General features: G+C 44.8%; 1 protein-coding gene across 1 annotated transcript in view; it reads left to right on the top strand.

Annotated features, from left to right (window-relative positions):
* SLC13A3 (solute carrier family 13 (sodium-dependent dicarboxylate transporter), member 3) overlaps positions 1-19,962 on the top strand; it is a 76,195-nt gene that overhangs the window by 13,925 nt on the left and 42,308 nt on the right. The window lies entirely within an intron of this gene.

Genomic DNA, 19,962 nt, shown 5'->3' with positions numbered 1-19,962 from the left:
GGGGGGTGGGGGTGGGGCTGGGGAGATGGCCATAAATAGTAGAAAATTTAAAATGTCAGAGGTGGGGCAGGCCCGCCCCCAGTGCCCAAGAAGCAGGGGGAGCATAGAATGTGGGCTCAGATGACCCAGGATAGATCGAACTTTGGCCGAGAACTTGGTCTGTGAGTGGTAGCAAGATGCTCCCCTTCCCAGCCTCGGTTTACTTGTCTGCCACATGGGCCCACCTACCTCCCATGGCTATGGGGAGGAGCCAGGCAAACCAAATGCTCTGTAAACTGTAAAGTGCCCTGAAAATAGTAAGGTGTAAATAGGGACCTTTTCCCTCTTGTTCACCATTGTACCCCCAGCACCTGGCACACAGTAGAGCATAATAAACATGTCCTGAGTGAATATGGAATCAAAAAAGATATTTCCTTGGCATTTCCTGTGTGCCAGGCACTATCCACAAGTGACTAATACAGTGAGTCAAAAAGTATTAATTGAGCACCTACTAGGCACCAGTGACTATTCTAGGGGGACATGGCAGTGAACCAAACAGTCACAGGTTCTTACTCTTGTGGACCTTTTGGGGGTGGGGGTGGGAGGGAATATAAAAAACAAAAAACAACCAGATAGATAAGTAAGATCTATTGTGTGTCACGTGATGGTAAGTGCAATGGAGAGAAAAGGAGCAGGGGGTCAGGGTTGGGGGTAGAGCAGCGTTACAGTCAGGAAAACTTCATCAAAAAGGAAGCATCTGAACATCCCGAAGGAGATGGCGTTTGAGCAAAGACATGAAGGAAGTGAACGAGCAAGCTCTGAGCATCTATAAAGGAAGAGCCTTCCAGACAGAGGAAATGGCAAGTGCGAGGTCCTGATGGGAGAGTGTGGCGGGTGTTCAAGGGATGGCACATGGTCTTCCTTGGTCCTTCTGGCAGCCTTTTCCAGGAGACTGACCCCTGGACCCCTGGTCTCAGAGAAACTAAACTGAAGAGCTTAGGTGGGATTTGCAGGCACATCCCACCCCAGTGCTTGCAGGCAGGGTTTCACTTCAATCAGAGAAAAGCCTGTTCGTACAGGCCTTCGAAGGTGTGTGTGGGGGGGTGTCAGAGGAAAGGGGAGGTGGCCCTGAGCCGTAGATGCACTCCCCCGCCCCCATCCCATGTTGGGAGCTAAAGGAACCACTTGGACAGATGGGGAGACTGAGGTCCAGAGAGAGCAAGGAGCTGCCCAAGGTCACATAGTGAGTCAGCTTCTTTTTCCAGAACCATGTGTTCTGTCCTCCTTGGGCTGTGACGCCACTGGGGGCTCCTGGGTCCAGTGCGGCTCCTGCCCATCCCTACCCACCCGCCTGGCTTGTGAATGATTAGTAAGGTCTGGGAAGCCACAGGGTGTGAGCCACCCCAGGAGCACTTTTAATGAATGGTTCCGAGAACTTGAACTTGTCAGAACATCTGCTAATGAGTCCGGGGTCTAACACATTCCATTGCAGGGAAGGGATGGGAGGATGGGGTGGCTGGGCTGAGAGGTCTCCTAGGCGAGTTCTCTTTCACCCTCTCCTCTTTCTTCCGTTGACTCTCAGGCCCAAATGGACACAGGTGGCCTCTCACTGCTCCCTCAGAGCTTTTTCGAGCATGGGAGAGGACAGAAGGGAGCCCTGGCTGGAAATCAGCCCAGACTTCTGGGCTGCCTCAACCACCTTTCTTCATCGCCCTGAGCTACTTCCTGGCTTAACCCTGCACGCCTCAGTCTCTCCCTCCAGAAAGCGGGAACACTGAAGTCAGCTCTGCCTGTCCTGAAGACTCAACAGACCCAGAGAGGATGTGAAAGTGTCCATAAAGCACTTTCTGCTGAGTGTCTGTCCTTTAATTTCCTCAAATAGAAACTACTGGAGTGTGTGTAAAGGGCTTAAACCAGCACCTGCACGTAATAAGTGCTCTAAATGCTGGCTGTCACCATCACTGTAATGCCCCTCACTGAGGAGCTAGGGCTCATATGACCAGGACTAGGGCCCTGGGCTCAAGCCACCGTAGTGGGATTGTGGCTTCATCTTTCGCTAGATTAGCACACATGGATGGAGAAGGTGCGAAACCTCTCTGTGCCTCAGTTTTCTCATTTCTAAGTAGGGCTGTTATGGTGAGCGGGTGAGCTAAGCCTGCCAATAGTAAGCCCTCAATGAGTGGTAGCTTTGCTGTTCCCATCTACCGTTTGTGCTGAGGCAGAGGGGTGTTGAGCATGTGCCTCAAGCTCTCTGGGCCATGGTAAACTGAGCCACTGGTAAACAGTGGTCGCCGCTGCCTCCTGGGGCTGCAGGTAGAGTTTAACAAGGGAGTCTGCAGAGCCATGCCTGGCACATAGTAAGTGCTCAACACATGGACTCTCTGTAGTAGCTGTGGTGTTGCTCCGAGGCAGCGAGGGAGAGTGCTGCAGAGGCCGGGGGAGAAATGCTCCCAGCGTCGTGGCTGTCAAAGAACGGTCATGCCCATGCTCCTCTCGTCCTGCCAGGCCTGCTGTGTGCATGCTCCAAATGCCTTTCCCTTTGGGGTCTATATCTGTGTGGCTCCTAGAATCATTACCTTCATCCCCAAATGGCAGAGCAGAAGTGCCTTACGGATCATTGGGATGAAATTCTAATGTAAAGAGGGTGAGAAATGTGCTCAGAATAACAGAGCCCATCAGCAGTAGGTGACATTACATATGTAGGTACACAGATGCTTCTTGACTAACGATGGGGTTACATCCCAATAAACCCATTGTAAGTTGAAAATATTGTAGGTCAATAATACTCCTAACCTATACCATATCTTAACCTAGCCTACCTTAAACATGTTCAGAACACTTATATTAGCCTACAGTTGGGAAAAACCATCCAACACAAAACCTATTCTATAATAAAACATTGAATATCTCATGTAACTTATTGAAGAGATCAAAATTCAAAATTTGAAGCATAGTTTCTACTGAAGCATATACTTTCACACCATGGTAAAGCTGAAAAATTGTTAAGTTGAACCATTGTGAGTCGGGGACCTTTTGTGCGTGTGTGTGTGTGTGTGTGTGTGTGTATAGCTTTCTCTGTGCTATGCATTGCTTCCAGCACTTTACCTACATTAACTTATTTAATCCTTGCAACAATAAATATATGAGGTTGAAATTCTTATCATCATTATTATCATTACCCCCATTTTACAGATGGGACACTGAGGAACAGAGCTGAGTTAGGTGGTAGAGGCAGGATTTGAAATCAGACACCGTGATGCCATACGCCAAGCTCATAGCCCCCAAAGTCCTCTGGGTCTTGGCATCAGGTCAAGATTTCTACCCTTCATCTCCTAGCTCCCTGTTCATAGCTCTTTCTGCTGATTCCAACATCTCCTGCTTCTTGGGGCCTGGCCACCCTCCTGGCAGTGTACCACTGTGGCGATTCTGTGATGCCATCGTTCCCATGTTATCCATAAACAAATTGAGCTCAGAGTGGGAAAGTGAGTTGGCCAAGATCACATACATCAGTTGTGAGTGCCTGAGTGGCTGCGGAGGTTCTGGTCACTGTGGGGGTCCAGCCCGAGGCTGAGGCTTAAGGCTTGGCTTCTACCTTGCTTGAGTTCCAAGTTCAGGGCTCCACAGCATCTCCTGGAGAGCAGGGCCTCTAGGAGGCAGCAGGAGGGCACCACTCTGGGTAGCTGGCCCCAGTCCTGCCCCCCGAAGGGCCAGCCATCCAGTGCTCTGCCTGGCATGAAGCTACAGGTACCTGCCAAGAGCCTGGTCACAGTCCAGTGCCCTGACAAAAATGTCTGCTGCCACCCAGGAGGGAGCAGGGCAGGGGGAAGGGGATGGTGGTGGATATAGCGTCCTGAAAGCACCTGCCCCTGGGCCCTGGAGAACAGACTATTTCTCTTTCCTTCCTTTCTGAGGGTGAAAGCTCGGGGGCAGTGGGGGAAAAGTTGCCTTGTGTCTTCCTGGAAATCATTCCCCAGTTCAAAAATTAACCACCTGACACAGCATTTTCTCCCCCCTCCCCCACCCTCCATCTCTGTGTGTTTTGCCTGCAGACTTTAATCCCTGTGGTAATGCATTGGCTAAACCCAATGAGCTGGGATTTCTTTGGTGAGGAGATTATAAGGCTTCCTGTAAGAGGTCCAGACCATGGGGAGTGTGTCTGGGTTGGGTTGGCACGAGTAGGGCTGGGTCAGGGACTATGACCAACCCCTACTCCCACCCTGTGCTTGCTCCCAACAAGGGCCAGAACTGGGTGAGCCAATCAGGGCCCTAGGGAGCAAAATTGAAGGAGAGGCTCACCGTTAGGGTTGTGCATGTCATTTGTGTCATCCCTGCTCCCAACTCCGCTGCCTGGCAAAGCTCAGGGCACAATGGTCTTTCAATGATGTAAGATAAAACAAGTTCTTAGCTTGTACAATCTACCTCTGACTCGCTGTGTGACCTCAGGCAAGCCATTTCCTTCTCTGGCCAATCATTTCCTCTATTCTACTAGGGGTTAGGTTAGACCAAGCTTTCTCAATATCTGCATTATTGACATTGATACTATTAAGAAGAAATAATTCTTTATTGTGGGGGCTGCTCTGGGCACTCCAGGGTGTTTAACAGTATCCCTGCCCTGTACTCACTAGATGCCAGTAGTACCCTTCACCAGTTACAACAATCAAAAATGTCCCCCAAGGGACAAAATTACCCATTGTTGAGAACCATTGGAGTAAGTGATCTCAGGTTCATTCTGGCTCTCATAGTTTAAGATTTAAGAACAGTATTTTTTGAAACCCAGCTTTAAGAAATTAAACCTGTGCTATGAACAATAAGGTAGTATTAATATACGATTATTAATAATTAACACAACAATAGCTGATATTTATTGAGTACATTCCATGTATCAATCACTGGGTCAGTGGCCATCTTATATTAAATAAATGCCTCTCCAAGGCAGGTGCTGTCATCATGAGTCTATAGCACACATGGAGACTGAGGGTGAGGAGAGTTTACTGGTGGCCCAGAATCAGTAATTAGAATGGGGAAGAATTGGGTCTTGAATTCTGGCTTTTCTGATTCCCAAGCCCATGCTGTTTTTACATGTTTGTTGCAGAAAGTTTAGAAAATACAGATACGCAAAAATAAACATAGTGTTTTCTGATAACAAAATTACTAGGTGAAAAGCACTTATTTAAGTTGGTAGAATAAAGACCCTTATTTCATTTATCTTTCCAAAGCACTCTGAAAACAGTCACAAAAAGCAACAAAGGAGAAGAAAATGGTTCTAGTTTTTTTCTCTTGGTCAGTAAAAAAAACCCATAAATGTGAAGAGACTCCAAGAACTGTGACTTTCTTGAGTCTTCACACTGTAACTTCAGCCTGCTTGGAGAAGAGACATATTCTGGGACAGTGTTGGTGAGAAAGTGTTCTGAGATAGTCACCAGTGCTAAAGCTCAGACACCTGCAGCCCCAGACCATCTCCCCACACTTTCCTCCAACAAATTACCGTTCTTTAAAAAATGACCCCAATTCTGTGAGGACCTACATAAAGATAGTATGAGAGATAAGAACAAAGGGAACATAAAATAAAAAGTAAGTCAAGAATAAACCTTGGAAAATTTATGTTATGAAGTAGGAGAAGCTATTGAACAGATATTTCTCTGTGAAATTAAAAAAAAAAAGAAAAGAAATGATGGCCTTCCTAAAACAAATCTCAAAATAGGAAATGAAAGGGTCAAAGAAGCAACATTAGGGAGTAGAAGGAGGGTTGGCCAGTTAGCTCAGTTGGTTAGAACATGATGTGATAACACCAAGGTCAAGGGCTTGGATCCTCATACTGGCCAGCTGCCAAAAAATAAAAAAATAAAAAGAAGTAGGGGGAGACTAAAAAAGCAGTGCTCAGGAAGTAAGCGGAAGAGAAAAATAAAGCCACTCTATTATAAAAGCTACGTTAGAAAGAGCAAAATGGGGAAGTATTAAAAACCTAATCAGGGACGTGATATACAACTAAGAAGGTTGAGCAAAACGAAGTGGAAAGGAAGAGTAAGAAAGGATGAACAAAAAAGGATCAATGTGGAAGACAAAGGAAGTCCAACATCTGCATAATTGGTGTTGTTGAAGAAGAAAATTAAACAAATAAAGCAGAAAACAACATTAGAATCTTTAACAGGAGAAAACTTCTCTGAAACAAAACTAAAACATATGTAGATTGAAAGAGCATCAGTGCTGAGCTATAGCATGATAATGTTAATGGATGTGAAGTTTGAACAAAAAAAGATCTTATGGATATCCTGGCAAAAAATTCAAGTGAACTATGATGGGGAGGAAATCAGGCTGGCCTCAAATTTCTGCAAATAGAGTAATTAAATATCTACTAATTCTCAGAGAAATTAAGTGTAACTCAAGAAAATTAAGAAAGTGTAACCCAAGAATTTTACAGATATATTACTTTTGTATTTAGGTGATGTCTTTAAAAAATATATACATATTTGTTGTTGAAATTTGGAAAATAGAACATATAAAGAAGTCACAATGTATTCAATCCTCATCCCTAAGATAGATAAATACTTTCACGTACATTTATCCTGATGGGATCCTCTGTGATGTAGACATACCAATATGACTATTTCCAGTTTGCAAACAAAAAAATTTAGGCTCAGAGTGCTAGGTGGCTTGCCCAAAGAATTCATTAGCAAAACCATTGCACCCAGGCTTTCTGGCCCTCAGGCCCAAATTCTCTAGAGCAGCTCTGTCCAATAGAACCTCTGTGATGATGGACATGTTCTCTATCTGCTCTATCCAAAATGGTGGACACTGGTCATATGCAGCTGTTGAGGACTTGAAATGTGGCTGGTGTCACTGAGAAACTGGAATTTTTAAGTTCATTTAATTTTAATTAACTTAAACTTAAATTGCCACATGTGACTAGAGGCTATTGTATTTGGACAGCCCAGCTTTAGAGACTTCCCTGGCATTCTTTTGCCTTCAAATGCAGCTGACCACTTTGCATTTCAGCCATTCCCTGCTCCCTGTCTCCCAACCCCATCCACATCAAGTTCTTCCAAAATTTGGACTCTGGGGTCAAAATCAGCCTTGATCATTAGGACCAGACTTCTTGTTGTAGCACCCGTCTTCCTGGGCTGCAGTCTCCATTAGGTCTTGTTCTCAGCTCCTCTACCCATAGAGGTTTTAGTTGAATCATGCCGGCTTCTGAAGGCAGAGGGAATAGGCTGGAGAGTTGAGAGATGTTTCACCTGGAGCTGCTACTCACCTACCCTGAGCCCCCTCAGCAAAATTCTCCCTCCTAAAGTGGAGCCTTTGGACAAAAAGTGGCAAGGAAGTAATCTGCTTACCCTGAGATGACCCAGAGAGTGACTTTGCAAAATCAGACACCTCATCCAACCTCTGAACTCCAGAAGTTAAAATTCAAAGAAATAGTGCCTTGGGATTGCAGTCTAAAATCTGCTCCTGAGAGATCATGGGAAGCCTCCATTTTGCAAACACACAGACTGAACGTCAGTGTGGCTGCCTGGCTGGTCTCAGTTCGCCAAACAGGGGGCCCAGAGGCAGAGGTGGAACCAATCTGCAGTGAGGCGAAGTAAAATCATGGATCCACCTAGACTCCACTCCCTGGTCCCACTATTTCAGTGGTAACCAGGACTGGGAGCGATGAGATGTGTTCTCATTTCTGTGTGGTCCTGAAGAAATCATGCCTCCTCCCCATACCTCAGTTTTTATATCTGCAAAATGGGGGGTTTACAATGGAGCAGAAGTTTTTAATATAGGGTCCTGTGATACCTAGTAAACTGTCGACACCTTGACATCGCACTCATTGTATATGTATGAGCACTTTTCTGTAGTTTTCATCAATTACCAAAGGCATCCATGAGTCCACCAATTAAAATCATTTAGGTGAGGGGTCATAAACCGTGGACTATGGGTTGGATACTGCTTACAGATTTTTTTTTTTTTTTTTTTTTGTACACCTTGACATCGCACTCATTGTATATGTATGAGCACTTTTCTGTAGTTTTCATCAATTACCAAAGGCATCCATGAGTCCACCAATTAAAATCATTTAGGTGAGGGGTCATAAACCGTGGACTATGGGTTGGATACTGCTTACAGATTTTTTTTTTTTTTTTTTAGGCCCACACCTTCTTTTTAATGAGTAAATCTTTAAAACTGTGAGATTTCACATAAAAGTATAATTTCAAGGTTCTCATGAAAAATCAGGAGATCTGGCATCACAGAGCCCACATATCCCCATTGCAACAATCACAGGAGCTGAGCAGCAGTTGTCCTTAGGGGGGGCCTGTGCACTCCACTTTACCCCAGTCCCCACCCCTCCCTACTGTGCTCATGACACTGAGGTCCAATGCCAGCAGTAAGTTATCACCAAGCTTGGGCATTTTTTTCCCCCTGCTAAAATGGTTTCCTGTGCCCTCAGCACTGTCAAAAGTGCAGATGAGACCTGAGAAAATGATATCATTTTATACCAGCCCTCTTCACTCATTAAATTGTCCCCTGCATTTGAGTTTGTAATGCCTGGTTTATATTATTTTTCATTCATTTAACAGATATCTATTGAGGCACTAAAGAAAGAGGTGAACGAAGACAGGCAGGGGCCCTGTTTGCATGGAGCTTACGGTCTGGTGGGGAGAGAGAGATAATAACAAGTGAACAAATGAAGAATACACTTCAGCTAGTGATAAGTGGCTTGGCAATGATGAAGCCACAATTGATAGTGTGATCAGAGAAGGACTCCCTGAAGAGGAGGCCTTCGAAGTGAGGGCTGAACAACCAGCAGCCAGGAGGCCAGGCAGAGGAACAGCAGGTGCAAAGGCCCGGAGTGGGGGCTTGGCCATTTGATCTCTGCGAGCCCACTGCTTAACATCGTACAGCCCTCAGCTCTCCAGACCCTGCCTCCACGCCTCCTGCGAGACCTGACTTCTCTGGAAGTCAGCTCTGTCCTCCAGGCCTGGCAGGGTAGGCAGAGGGGAAGAGGGGCAGCAGCATTAGTAATTCCCCAGCAGATGTCTGGCATCCAGCTGGCAAATCTGAATCCATTTGCCCACAGGAAGCTCAGCTGGAACAGGGAAGCTATTTGGGGTCACCTGGCTCTGCTGCAGTCCCTAACCAGCAGTGTAATGGAGCGTGCTCTGACCCGTGCTTACTGCCAGGGCCTTGTGCGGTCCAAGGATCGACTTCCCAACTCCTGCCATTTCCCTTGGGTCACCTCCCTAGCTGATGCCTGCTGTATCTGGAGAGAGAAAGAGAAAGAGAGAGAGGGAGGAAAGAAGGGAGGGAGAGAGAGAGGGGGGAAGAGAGAGAGAGGGAAAGAGAGAGGGAGGAAGGGAGGGAGGCAGAGAGGAGGAGGGGGAAGGGAAAGACAGAGCAGGAGAGAGAAGAAGGAGAGTGAGGAGGATGGGGAGAGGAGGAGGAGAGAAAGAGAGAGAGAGAGAGAGAGAGAGATAGATACGGGTGCCTGGGACTCAGAGCCTCGGAAAGGCAACTCTTGCAGTCAGAATTTAACAACACGCCTACTCCCCATTTATATAATGTATAGAATGAATACATTGCACAAGAGGACTCATAGGCTGCCATCCTGAAAGCAGATGTATTCAAATGTTCATAACAGCTTTATTTATAACTGCTCCAAACTGGAAATAATCTAAATGCCCATCAGCAGAAGAATGCACAAATAAATTGCTGTGTATTGACAGAATGGAATACTACTGAGCAATGAAAAAGAATGGTCTAGTGGTACACCAGACGCATGGATGGACTGCACAGATGTTATATTGAACAAAATAGCGAGACACAAAAGTGCATCCTGTTTGATTCCATTTATGTAAAGTCCCAGCCTGGGCAAAACCAATCTGTAGTGACAGAAATCACAGCAGTGTTTTGGAGGGGGTGTAGGAATTGACCTCAGAGGGAGGAGGGAATTTTCTGGAGAGATGGAAATGTCTATGCCTTGATTAGGATGGTGGTGATATGAGTCTGTACATTTGTCAAAACTCTTCGAACTCTTTTCTTATAACAGATAAATTTTATTGCATGTAAATTATAGCTCAATAAGGCTCATTAAAAAAAATAGCCATGTTTATGTTTCTCTCCAGCTATTGCTCTAAAACGTTTTCAGTGGTGGGAGTTGTTTTCCTATTACGGCACTTGGACAAAACCTCCTGCAGACACATGCCTTTTTGTATCATTCTTGAGAAGTAATTAAAATCCTCCAATTACTTTGATACTCAAATATGGTCTCAATTCAGAAATGGGAACATTCAGTCCCAGGTGATGATCAAAATGTGGAATTTGATTTGAAGTGAGAGCTTTCCCCCTCCCCTACCTGGGTGCTCTGCGGGCTGGAGGCTGGAAAAGAGAAAAGGAGGAGATGCTTTCCTCCTGAGTCTCCTTTAGGATTTCGCCTCTTCCTCCTGATTTTCTTGGGCGAGGTTTCTGACATCCACTGTGAACCAGGTGGCAAAGTGGCAGGGAGCTGCTGGCAAGGGCACGACCATGATTTTCTCAGCTTCCCTTAGAAGTGACATGTTCTCTTGTGAGCATTACAGGGGTAGGGGATTAGAGGGTCCCCCCTCTAGGAATACTTAGACCTTCCCTTGGGGGATACACTTTTCCCTGTATCCCCTCCAGTCCCTGATTTCCTATATATGGTAACTCTTTTGGGGGTTCTATACCACTCAGCAGCAGGCCTCTTAGGCAGGGTTTAAAGTGACCCCGGGCTGAACTTCTGTCATCATGACCCACATCTGGTCCTCAGAAACACCTGAGCTTTCCCTCCTCACATCTCTGGAATATTCATCCAGCTAGGGGTGCTGGATAAAACACGGGATGTTCATGTTGAATTTCAGATGAATAATGAATTAGGTTAAAAGTATAAGTATATCCCAAATATTGCACGGGACATACTTATGCTAAAAAAATTCTGTTGTTGTTGCTATATATCCCAATGCTGATTGAACATTTGGGAATATGCTGCTTAGCTTCTCCCTGTCTCCTGCTTCTGTGATAGCATAATGCTAAGATCAGAGGCTCACTAGTCTCGTCTCTGTGACCTTGGTCAGTTTACTTAATCATTCTGTGCCTCAGTTGCCTTATCTGTTAAATGGAGACAATCATGGAACCTACTTCATAGGGTGGTTGTGACAATCACAAGTAAATTAGATAATGCAGGTACAACAGTTTGAACTGTGTCTGGCACATAGGAAATTCTCAATAAGTGTTAGCTATTATTAGTGTTATTATGGTGGTGGTATTTGTGGTTCCTGTCACATGAACAGAAGAAGGACCAAAGTTTCTGGTTAGATTATTCTCTGGAGAGAAGGAGCCAGAACTGGAAGGACAAGGCTCCTAGGATGGGGGATTGGGAGGGGACGTGATGGTTATTAAGAGCGTGCCCCATAGGAGAGAGCGGGGCAGAGACGGAGGGCATAGGTGTCAAGGACAGGCCAGTGACCTGGAGAGAGGTTCTTTTGGCCTAGGAACATGAGAGATTGCAGGCATGTTAGAAATTAAAACAGGATGTGGAAATTTTGCCAAGGTAGCCATGACTTGTGCAGAAATGCATAGTGTTAAAGAATGAAAAAGCTGGAGTCAGGCTGCCTGGGTTTAAATCCTGGCTCTGCCTCAGCAACCTTGGACAAGTGACTTGGCTTACCCTCTCTGCCTCAATTGTCCCATCAGTGAAATGGGCATAATAATATCTGCCTCAAAGGGTTGTTGGGGGAATAGAATGGGTTAACAGGTGCAAATTACTTGGAAATTACTCACTAATTAATTGTTAGTGATCATTATATTTGAAGTCCCTTAAATGTTCAAGAGAGAAGAGCTTAAAAATTAGGATTTGTTTAGAATAGGCAGTTCATGAGCTGCAACTCTACTCTGAGACTGAATGACCTGGGTCACAGCTTTATATGCATGATGTAAATAGATGAAAAGAGGGGGAAGTAATAGTTCCTTCCTGAAAAGGTTGTAGTGAGCCGTAAATGAGTTAAGGCATCTGAGATACCCGAAACTTAGTAAATACTCAAAATATGGGGGTGGTTGTGGTTCTCATTATTTGTGTAATTATTCTTCTGCATAGTGATGTGAGGCAGGATAGGAAAGGAAACTCAGCAGAGCTCCTCAGAGTTGACATCTTCCAGGTGACTTTGCATGCCATTATTCTCAACCATTATGTTTTCTTTTCTTTTAATGCCCTTACCAGGATAATGCAGGGAAGAGGGTTTTTCTGGCCTCATAAAATGAATTGGGAAGTGTTCTCTTTTTTTCTGTTCTCTGGAAGAGTTTGTGTTAAGATGGTAGCATTTATTCCTTCAATGTTTGATAGAATTACCATTGAAGCCAGCAGGGCTTGGAGTTTTTTTGTGGGAAGGTTTTTAATGATTGATTCCCTTTCCTTAATAGACACTGAAATATTCAGCTTTTCCCTGTTTTCTGATCATTGCGTAAGTTATGTTTTTCAAAAAAATTATGTTTCCTTTAAGTTATCAAAATTATTGGTATAAAGTTGTTCAAACTATCCCTTTATTATCCCTGTGGTATGTAAGCTCTTTAGTCATGTCCTTTTTTCATTCTATTAGAGTGTTATCAGCACTCCAAACTTAGAGTGTTATCAGCAGAGAAGCTTTGATATCTTCTTAAAATTTTTTTAACTTTGGTGCTATTCATGTATAACACACACACACACACGCACACACAAACAATTCCTGTCAAGTTAGAGAAGTAAATTTGCAGGAGTCCCCTACTGCTCCAGAAGTTTGCCTTCAGATTTAAAAGTACAATAAACAAATAAATGCCCAATGCTTGCTGGACAATGGGAGAATCTGACCGTAGGACTCTACAAAAGCTTTCATTCTGTAAGATTTAGTTTAAGTAGCTCCTCCTGAGAGGAGTCTTCCCTGCTACTCCCCTTTGTTTTCAAAGCTAATTACTCTCCTCTAGTTGTCCAGAACCACATCTCCTATTGTATGTGGTGGACATGCTCTGTGCTGCAGTTATTGGAGTCTGCACCCACCCGCCCTACCCCTAGACTTTGGGCTCCTTGAGGGCAGGTGTTCACTTACTCATCTCTGTATCCTGAACCTCTAGCATAGGGCCCTGCGAAGAGTAAGAGTAGCAGTCCATCCATCCATATATTAATTCACTCATCCATTCATTCATTAATTCATTCTACACTTACTGATATCAAGCCCCTGCAATGTGTTGGGCACTATGCTAAGTGCTGGGGATACAGAACTGAATGAGACAAAGAAAACAGGGACCCTCTTCTCATGGAACTTTTATTCTAGTCAGGGAGACAGTGAAGCAAATAATTTTGAATGAATGAATCTTTTCAGGGTACAATTTGGCAGCATTTCCAAAATATTTTCCTTGGAACACTAGTTGTGTAAGATTTTAAGAAATACTTCCATCTGTGGTCAAATGTATTTTGGAAACTTTGGGTTAAACAAAGACAAATGAATGTATTTACTACATGTTTGTCAGAGCTTTCAATGTACCAACTATGAATTTTTAGAGCAGTGATAGGAAGAACAGTTCTTGAAAAACTTACTTGGCTTTAGAAGCCTTTCTTGGGAATATATCATGTGACCTTAGATCATGTACAGGGAAGTCTTACATTGACATAACTTAGGACCTGCTGGCTTAGCTCCTGCAGCTAACTCAGATGCCAGTTAGTCTACCAATTTAGAATGTGCCCGATACACTTTTCTGAGTATGAGTGACAGCTTCTTTTATTCCAGAACCACACTACTCATAGAAATGTATATTTCCATCTTGACTCATTTGAAAGTAACAAGTAGATATTCCAAAAACAAAGTTCACCCTTGTGACCTTGCTACTTGAAAATATATAGATTAATATTGTATGTTAACACTAACAAATATTGGGAAATGATCCACTTTTCTCCTCCCCTCCATCTTTCCTTACCTCCCTTCCTTTCTTCTTTCCCTTTTGTCCCCAGTTGGCATACTATGACATTCTATGAAGGTCAGTAGGACACAGTTGATAAGAGCACATAGTCTAGAGCCAGACCGCCTAAGGTTGAACCCCAGATCCACCACTTCCTAGCTGTGTGGCTTTGGGAAAATTATGCAACCTCTCCGTGCCTCTGTTTTCTCATCTGTGAAATGGAAACAAAAATAATAGTAATCTTCCTTTATAAGTTTGTTTAGTGAACAAATAGATATAAGATTCTTAGAACAGTCCCAGGTATATATTAAGCATTCAATAAATATTTAGTTTTTAATTTTTTCTTTACTGTGTAACAAAGATATTCTGAATTTTGTAATAATGATAAGGAGGAGATCAAACATGATAAGTTTCATTAAAATGGTGGGTGTTATTATTAGAAATGTGGAGAAGGTGATTTATTAGTCAGGGCTCTGAGTTGCAAATGACAGAAGCTTAAAGCACAAAGAAGTTAAACCACCTACCCAAGTTCACACAAGTCATAGTGAAACAGCCATGGCGCAAATCCAGAAGGTTTGGTTCCAAGCCTTTGTTCTTAACCGCTGCGCTGTCCTGCTCTTCTGAGGACCAAGTGCTATGAAAGCACAGATGATGGAATTGACCAGGGCTTTGGGGTGGGGGTCACAGGTGTGGAGGGACAGTAAAACTGGCCTTTACAAGATGAGTCATAATTCACTAGGTGAAAACGTAGAAGAATGTGCCAGGCAAAGGGAAGAGCATCTGGGCAAAGACCCAGAGGATGACAAATAGTGCAGACTGCTTAGAGAACGGTGCCCAAGACAGCAGACAAAGTACGCAATGGTGGGAAGAGCGTACCGGGGACACACTGATGAGCTTGAATGCCATGCCTAGGAGGCTGAGGGCCATGGGGAGCCACAGGAGGTATTTGAGCAGGGGAATACCTGATCTGAAGTGCATATTAGAAATATTTCTTCGTTGGCTCATGTGGAGGTTGCATTGAAGCCATGAAGATCAGTGCAAAGGTTGGGAAATAGTCCCAGTGAAAGCTGATAGAGTTTGGTCTTGAGCAAGAGCAGTGGGGATGGAGGGGAAGAGACTAAATATACAGGCTCAGACGACAGAGCTTGAGCTCTCTTATACCAGCTCATTCCTGCGACTTCTCTCAACTGAGTTGGCTCAGACAAGTTCCAAATCCAGGTGGAGGCCATGACCCTTCTTTTTTCACTCAAATGCCAACAAAGCTTTCAGCATAGGCAAGAAGGCAGCCCCTCTCCTTCTCTGTGCCAAGCACCTCTCAAATCCTAACTCAGATGTCACCGTCTCTGAGAAGACTTCTATCTTAGGTTGGTTTCCCAGAAGGTCCCTGAGAAAAGGATTTGACTGCAGGGGATTTTTTGGGGAGTGGGGAAGTGAAATGGTGAAGAGCATGGAAGTAATATAGGAATGTCAATGAAGAGCTGACTACTGGAGCAACAGGGACTCAGTCTCACTGGGGACCTCTGGGAGATGGTATTCAGCATGCCTCAGCTGTCCCACTGGAAGGGCAAGCAAACGTCTCAGTTGGAAGCTATTCCTAGGAGAGTTATTTCCCTGGCAGTCTTGGCCAAGCATGCTTCTAAAGCCAGAGAAAGCTGAAGAAGCCACTGGTGTGAACAGAAATGGTGAGAGCCAAAGAGAGATGAGTAATGTCTTAGTCTGTTTGTGTTGCTGTAATAAAATACCTGAGACTGGATAATTTATAAACAACAGAAATTTATTGCTCACAGTTCTAGAGGCTGCGGAGTCTAAGATCAAGGTGCCAGCAGATTCGGTGTCTGGTGAGGGCTGCTTCCAAGATGGTGCCTTGTTGCTGTGTCCTCACATGGTGGAAGGAAGGACCTCAGGCCTCTTCTATAAGGGCATTAATCCCATTCATGAGGGTGGAGCCCTCTTGACCTGATCACCTCCCAAAGGCCTTATCTTTTATTGCCACCACAATGAGGATTAGGTTTCAACACTGAATTTGGAGGTGACATGAACATTCAGACCAAATCAAGAAGGTACTCAAGAGTCTGCCCCTCTCAGACTGCACTGGCCAACTCAGTTCCCTTCCTTCTCTGCTCCCATGGCTCACAGTACCAAACTCTGTGTTTGCACCATCTCTCTACAGGTGAATGACTTATGGACACATCTGTCTCCTTGAGCAGGGGAAGCCAATGAGTTGGGGGGATGGGCAGAAGGCACAAAACCTTAAAAGCCATGTAGAGGAGTCTACCATAGCCTTGGAGTCTGGGTGTCTATGATAGACTAAGATGAAAGTGAAGCATCTTTTACTTGTGTTTTTTTCAAAGTGCAAAGATGGAAGATTGTCTAAGGAGGCCCAAGAGTTCATTTATGGTACATCCAGGCTCCTGTGGGCATTTGAGATTACATTCCTTGCTGCAGACCCATATTTTCCAAATTGGGATACCTGTTGGTCTGTCAGGTGGTACACAGAACAGGTTAAATGTGGCATGTGTTCCTGGGACAGCAGGAAGATGTGACAGAAAGGAATTGTATATTTTAAAAAGCACGAATTCACTGGGGAGCATGATGCCAAGCATGGATTGAAGAATGTCAAGTTTGCAGCAGAATGTGACCCAGATTCCTTGAGTGGCGAGCAGAATGCAAGGATGTTCTTCTGCCTAGAGACCCACAGGAGTGCTCTGGAGCCAGCTTGTGTTGACTTGGGAAATCTCATTTTCGTGAATTTTGCTAGCCAGTTGTTAAATACAGACATTAACACACACACACACACACACACACACACACACACACACACACACACACACTCTTTCAGAGAGCCAGGTGTTAAACATTTACCAGCACACCTGTGCTCAGGGATATTTGACAGATAGAATATGAGAAGGTCATTTGAGTTTGAGAAGGACTGACAATAGAAAACTATTTTATGATTGGCGTGGTCAGATTTGCTTGTTACAATTCAGGAACTATGTCTTAGTCATTTTCCCCTTCTCAGTCCCCAGTCCGGGACTTAGCATGTGGGCAGGAATCATGTTTGCCAAGTGGAAGAAAGAATGGATGATGGCATGCATTAAGCATTTTCTCTAAGTTGCTCGACAAATATTTTGAGTGCCTGCGATGTGCCAGGCACTGTTCTTGGCACTGGAAACACAATCCCTGCCCTCCTAGAGCTTGCATTCTAGTGGAGGAGAGCAACGATCGAGTAAAAAATCTGTTTTCAGGTGGTAAAATCTTGTTTCAGGTGGTGACAATTATATGAAGAAAAATGAACCAGGGTGAGGGGATGGAAACGGGCGTCACTCTTCTCTACCAGGAGCTAAGGTTCAGGAAGGAGAGATGGCTCTATCTGTCCAAAGCTATGTGTCTTCAGGAAAGCCATTTCACCTCTCTGGGCTGTGGAAACTGATTGTCTTCAGCTGATATTTGGGTCCCTCTGCAGACTCGCTTGGGTTCTGTAGAAGAGCTGAATTGGCCTTGACCAAATTCGCTTTTTTGTAGTCTGAAGCTTTGGATGCTATGGCTCCCTAGGTGGTTCTTGAAGTTCTGCTGACAGAATGTCAGGATTCCAGGAGCTTCTGTAAATAGGGTGCTGTTTATTGTACCACTGCCTTCCCACATCATTGTTTGCTGTACAGGAAGAACCTGGGTCAGGCCTGCCCTCTGTTCCCTCTGTGGAACCCTGGGACCATGCCCTTTGGCTCCAATCACCCACTGGCATTAAGAGGGCCTTTTATTTTTATTTTTATTTTTTGTCTTTTTTCGTGACTGGCTACGGATCGCAACCCTTGGTGTCGCTCCCGCATCTCGCTCAGCCAGTGAGCGGCTGGTCCGTATGTGGGATCCGAACCCTCGGCGGGAGCGCTGCTGCGCTCCCAAGCGGCGCACTGTAGCAGTGCGCCACCGGGCCGGCCCAAGAGGGCCTTTTCCACAAAGGGCCTGGTGCAGAGTCTCAGCCACCTGGGGAGACTTCAGGGTTCTAGAAACAGCTCTGCAACCTACCTGCTGTCTCACCTTTCCTCTCTCTGGTCCCAGTTTTCACATCTGTAAAGCCAGGGAAATGCTAGGAGGTTGGTGATGATCTGATCATTCTTGCCTGGATCAGGGAGGTCTCAGAGGCTGCCCGGGTGGGTGGAATGGAAAGAGAGAAGAGAGGAGCCCTATGGACAGTTCCTTATCCCACTTCTCTCAGAAAAGCTCCTTTTTTATCTGATTTTTACATTCAGGGTTTCTCTGTTTTATATATTGTGATTCAATATACAATTGAGCTTGAACAAAGGACTGTGGGTTATAAATATTTATAGACTGCAGCTTCTGTGATCCTCTAAGCGATCTCACCCCTGATATGTAGAGATCTACTTGGGCTAGGAAATTGAAAGAATGATGAGAATTTAGAGAATTTTTTGTCATGGTATTTGATTTCGTATTATTGCTTTTGCTTTTGACCTTTAACGTGTGTGTCTGATAACCTGGGTTCTTCCGAGTTGGGTTCATTTGTTTTACAATTGCTCTTCTCTGCCCCCTTAACAAGTAAGTTTTAGATAACTCTGGAGGCCTATTTAATTTTTTTTTTCCTTCAGGAGAATGTGTCTTAAGTCAATAGGAAAACGGGATTTGCTGTACAGAAATTCTCTCTGCAGAAGACTTTTTGTTCATATGCAAATTTCTTTTTTTTTCCTTTTTGTCTTTTTTTTTTACTGACCGGCAACGGGATCGCAACCCTCGGTGTCGTGCCCGCACCGCGCTCAACCAGTGAGCGGGAACCGGTCTCCACATGGGATCCGAACCCTCGGCGGGAGCGCCGCCACGCTCTCAAGCGGCGCACTCTCCAGTGCGCCACCGGGCCGGCCCTGCAAATTTCTTGAGTGAACGTGAGCACCAGTGCAAAAGCTAAGAGACTTGGGAATCTGGAAATTCTCCAATGTAGGGCATGTTAAGCAGTCTTGGGATGTGTTTCTCTAGATATGATAGTGCATGTGAGTGTGTCCCATGGTCTTCCTCATCTCAGTAAATGACAATCCCATTCTTCCCGTCACTGAGACCAACAACTTTGCAATTGCCCTTGGCTTCTCTCTTTGCCTAACACACCAACAACAGATCCATCAGCAAAGCTCTCTGGCTCTTCCTTGGAAACATAAAAAATTCGACCACTTCTCACTACCTTCACCACCCCCACCAGCCCCGAGCAGCCAGTATCTTGCACTTGAATTATTGCCAGAGCTGTCTCATGGGCTCCCTGGTCCTGCCCTGGCCCCCCTGTTAGATGGATTCACTAATCATAGCATCTTCTCCATAACTTGATAACTGTCCTGTTTAGCTGAGGATATGTTCTCTTAGGATAGTGCTTGCTAGTATGGTGTCCTGTGGACACCAAATAAAGCCAACGAAACTTACCATGAGGAAGAAGTAAGAAGCGTGAAGTGACACCAGACAGCACCAACTCCAAGAAAAAGTTTGTGTTTCCTGGAACATGAAAGATCACTGCCTTGAGAGAATATAAAAAGCAAGGGTGGGGCAGTGAGTAGTTTTATTCAGTGTCCATGTGAATAATAAAACACTGTTTATTACAGATCCTGTGGGACATCAATGTATCAGGTGGGGAGGCTTTGTCATCCATCGCTCTCTTGTTTTGAGAGCAGGTTTCTATTTTGATGGGTTTTGACAAATGTACATACACATGTAACCACCATTACACCCCAGGTCTAGAACATTTCCATCACCCCAAAGGTTCCTTCATGCTCCTTTGTTTGTAACCCCATCCCTCCTAACACATACACCTCCCAGCCCAGCCACCATTAATCAATTTTGTTTTGAATCTTAAATTGCCTTGTCTGCCTTTCACTGGTTCTAGTATTGAGCCAATAATGGCAGCAGGGTACTTAGTCAATAGCACTGGCTATTGGAGATAGATTGCCATGGTCTGCTCAGCCATTACCTTGCTAGTAACCTCCTTGCACCTCAGCCATTGCCTTGCTAGTACCTCCTTGCTAGTAACCTCCTTCTAATTCATAAAACGGGGATAATACTTGTACCTACTTCACTGTG

Source organism: Galeopterus variegatus, unplaced genomic scaffold (assembly GCF_000696425.1).
Source record: "Galeopterus variegatus unplaced genomic scaffold, G_variegatus-3.0.2 Scaffold5377, whole genome shotgun sequence".
Classification (NCBI taxonomy): Eukaryota; Metazoa; Chordata; class Mammalia; order Dermoptera; family Cynocephalidae; genus Galeopterus; species Galeopterus variegatus.
The sequence above is the reverse complement of the archived record's forward strand: the minus strand, read 5'-3'. Positions and strand labels throughout refer to the sequence as shown.